Below are 4,131 nucleotides of genomic sequence, written 5' to 3' on the forward strand. Positions count from 1 at the left end.
CCGCCACACACCGTTGGGTGGCTTGCGGAGTATCAATGTAGATGTAGATGTAGAAACCTAACTGACCTAAGGACATCATACACATCCATGCCCGAGGCAGTATTCGAACCTGCGACCGTAGCAGTCGCGCGGTTCCGGACTGAAGCGCCTAGAACCGCTCGGCCACCGCGGTCGGCTTCCTTACTCATAGTAGATTCGGTAAAAGCCGCAGTCAACATTTTCAGTTGGTTACTGCACTTTATTTCATTTTTCAAGCAAAATTTAATGCAAGTACTTTGAGCCACCTTTTTCGGAAGAAAAAATTCGCCGAGCACTCGAAAACGCGTACAATCACTTCGACTGTCAACAGTAAACCAAATATTCAAAACAAGTGAAAAAGAAAACATACATCAAAAACATGTGTACCAACAAGATCAAAAAAATTGAAAATTGGATCTATGAAGCCCGCGAAATTAATAAATTCTCGATAGTTTTTGATCATACCTTGTATGTGATTACCCCCCTCCCCCCAATCATCTATTCTGCTCATTGATTCACAGCAGTTTGCTAAAAAAGAAAAAAAAGAATCTACGTTATTACAACAGTGGCGTGCGTGGAGTATCTCCAGTCAGGAGGAAGAACTCACGATATCTTAGAAAAACGTTTATAACAGTACGTAGGAAAGGAGCCTGCATGTTTTTGTTCTTTCGAGAGAGATGTCGCGTTGCTATACGTCCTCATATGCAGCATCGGTTGGTCCTTTATATGCGCATGAATATTCTCTCTCCCTCCCCCACCCCTTCCCCTTCTCCATTCTTCGGTAGCTTCTGGTTGCTTGTGTTACCTCAGCGCGAGGCCGTGTCTGAATGTAAATGTGTTACAATTTATTTTGTAACGTATTGCTTTTAGATGCCGTTCTTCCCCATGTAAACTGAGCGACTCCACTTCTGCAAACAGTGTCGTTTTTGTCGCACATAATAACTGAAAGAATTCAGGGACGACTGTGTAGTTAAATCGGGTCACAAATTGTTTTGGAATGTGTACAGTGATATGTTCCGTGAGCCATGCGACGCATTGTCTTTTCAACTGTGAACTTATTTTCAGTTTTATTGTCAGCATTGTGTAGTCTGTAGTTTTCATACGCTGTCTGCAATTCACAGAATGCACACCGCTCAGTTGTCCCCGTATATTGAACCAAAATTCTACCGTTAGATCCATTCATAACAGCAATGCCTGAGCGGTCCTGCTATCTCTCTCTTTAGGTTGTTATTTTTATTCATATGTGCTATCACGATCAAACCATGTTTGTTTCACATTGGTTTTTGCTCATTTCGTGTGTTTGAGTCTGTTGTTGAATGTTATTTGAAAGACTAACCTGTGTCCTATTAGCGTGCGTAGTAGAACGCGTTTAGTAAATTAGGGATTTCGCTTCAAAAAGAAGTCAGAATGCAAAAGATCCGAAGCTAGCTAGACATATCAACCCGATCCTGTCGAATACGGATAAAATCCTTATCTAGTTTTTGTCATATTTTTCTATCGCTGCTGTAGATAATATAGTATAAAATCAAATTCATTCCACAGAATTGAGTCATTCTGCTCTGATTAATTAAATATTCGAAATATCTTACAGGCAACTTTTGTTGATGAATTTTGGTGGGAGGCAATTCGAAGTCTCACCAGTAGGCAGTCGTGGATCTATGGTTCGATTCTGAGCGACGTTACGGTTTGACTGATGACCATAGCTGTTAAGTCCCATAGTGCTCAGAGCCAGACGTTACAGTATGTTCGCGATTTAGGACGAGTTCACACTTATGTTTCATCTTCGACGTGTCTTTTGGGAAGGGGGGGCGGGGATGAAAGCGATACCTACATCCACTCCACAGTGTTTTCGTTGTTGATCAGCATATAGGCTGCGTTCATTGTTGGTAATCGATGTCCACACTTTATGCCTGCTCGCGTCTCCTCCTCCAAATTTTGACATACTATTAGACACTTACAATTTTAATAACAACGATACATATACACTGAAGAGCCCAAGAAATTGGTACACCTGCCTAATATCGTGTAGGGCCCCCGCGAGCACGCAGAACTGCCGCCAACACGACGTGGCATGGACTCGACTAATGTTTGAAGTAGTGCTGGAGGGACTTGACACCATGAATCCTGCAGGGATGGCCATAAATCTGTAACAGTACGAGGGGGTGGAGATCTCTTCTGAACAGCACGTTGCAAGGCATTCCAGATATGCTCAATAATGGTAATGTCTGGGGAGTTTGGTGGCCAACGGAAGTGTTTAAATACAGAAGTGTGTTCCTGGTGCCAATCTGTAGCAATTGTGGACGTATGGGTTGTCGCATTGTCCTGCTGGAATTACCCATGTCCGTCGTAATGCACAATGGACATGAATGGATGCAGATGATCAGACAGGATGCTTACGTACGTGTCACCTGTCGGAGTCGTATCTAGACTTATCAAGGGTCCATATCCCTCCAACTGCACACGCTCCACACCATTACAGAGCCTCTACTAGCTTGAACAGTCCCCTGCTGACGTGCGGTGTCCATAGATTCATGAGGTTGTGTTCGTATCCATACACGTCCGTCCGCTCGGTACAATTTGAAACGCGACTCGTCTGACCAGGCAACTTGTTTCGAGTCATCAACAGTCCAATATTTGTGTTGACGGGTCCAGACGAGGCGTAAAGCTTTGTGTCGTGCAGTCATCCTGAGTACACGAGTGGACCTTCGGCTTCGAAAGCCCATATCGATGATGTTTGGTTGAATGGTTCGCACGCTGACACTTGTGGAAGGTCCAGCATTGAAATCTGCAGCAATTGACGGAAGGGTTGCACTTCTGACACATTGAACGATTGTCTTTAAGATGTGTTTTCCAGCCGCAGCGATGTCGGAGATTTGATGTTTTACCGGATTCCTGATATCCACGGTACACTCGTGAAATTTTCGTACGGGTAAATCCCACTTCATAGCTACCTCGGAGATGCTGTGTCCCATCGCTCGTGCGCCGACTTCAACGCCACGTTCAAACTCACTCAAATCTTGATAACCTGGCATTGTAGCAGCAGTAAACGATCGAACAATTGCGCCAGATACTTGTTGTCTTATGTAGGTGTTGGCGATCGCAGCGCCGTATTCTGGTTGTTTACATATCTCAGTATTTGAATACACATGACTATACCAGTTTCTTTGGCGTTTAAGTGTATAAATATTTGATAATAATAATAATAATAATAATAATTTGTTTACGTCAGCGGATACTAAAGCGGTGTAGTATAACTTTAAAGAGATTACATATCAGAAGAATACATCATTGGAAAACTTGAGAAGTATGTGTGTCTTGAAACTGATTTAACAGCCTTAATAGTAACAAACTGTAACAACTTTGGCAACGTCACAGACTACCCTAGCACGCCTCCTGTCAGACCCAAATTCTCAACTTATCCACAAACAACTGATGTTGTTCCGCTTGCCCATTATCTTCATTACTCGCGGGCACTTCTCCATTTTCCTAAGCATCCGTACTGAAGGGTCATTGGCCGAAAGAACAGAAACCACATATATAATTAAGGCGAGGGCGGACAATGATCCCTTCAGTGCGGATGCATACCAAGCTCGAACTTCTACAAGAGTCGGCGAAATGCCGCGAGTAATGAGGATAATGTGCAAGGGGCACTGGATTCGTAGTGTGTGTATAAGTTGAGAATTTGGGTCTGACGGTAGGCGTGCTAGGGTAGTCTGTGCTCCTGCGATGACCTCTGTGTCCCGATGACGCAGAGGTTAGCGCATCTGCCTAGTAAGCAGGAGACCCGGGTTCGAATCCTGGTCTGGACTAATTTTCAACTTTCCCCATTGATTGAAATCAATGCTCATTAGCAGCTAATGCCTTTCTTTCCTTTGTGTCTTGATTCACTGGACAGTTCGCGCCTTGTCTTCGGGTATCTGCCTGTACAGTTCTTTCAGCATCATCGCGACACTCATCCGAGTCCCAAACAAACTTTTGACAATTAGTGCGACCCTTCTTTGTATATATTGAATATTTGGTACGCGTCCCACACACTTGAGCAATGTTCTAGGGTGGGTGGCACGACGATTTTATGAACTCTCCTTCGTGGACTGATTGCATTTCTCTTGTATT

General features: G+C 43.9%; 1 non-coding gene across 1 annotated transcript; it reads left to right on the forward strand.

The window, feature by feature from the left end:
- The first annotated feature begins 3,755 nt into the window (after positions 1–3,755).
- Positions 3,756–3,827, forward strand: Trnat-agu (transfer RNA threonine (anticodon AGU)). Its single transcript has one exon. It is a non-coding gene; the product is annotated as a tRNA-Thr (tRNA).
- Positions 3,828–4,131: the final 304 nt, after the last annotated feature.

This window comes from Schistocerca serialis, chromosome 1 (assembly GCF_023864345.2).
Source record: "Schistocerca serialis cubense isolate TAMUIC-IGC-003099 chromosome 1, iqSchSeri2.2, whole genome shotgun sequence".
Lineage (NCBI taxonomy): Eukaryota > Metazoa > Arthropoda > Insecta > Orthoptera > Acrididae > Schistocerca > Schistocerca serialis.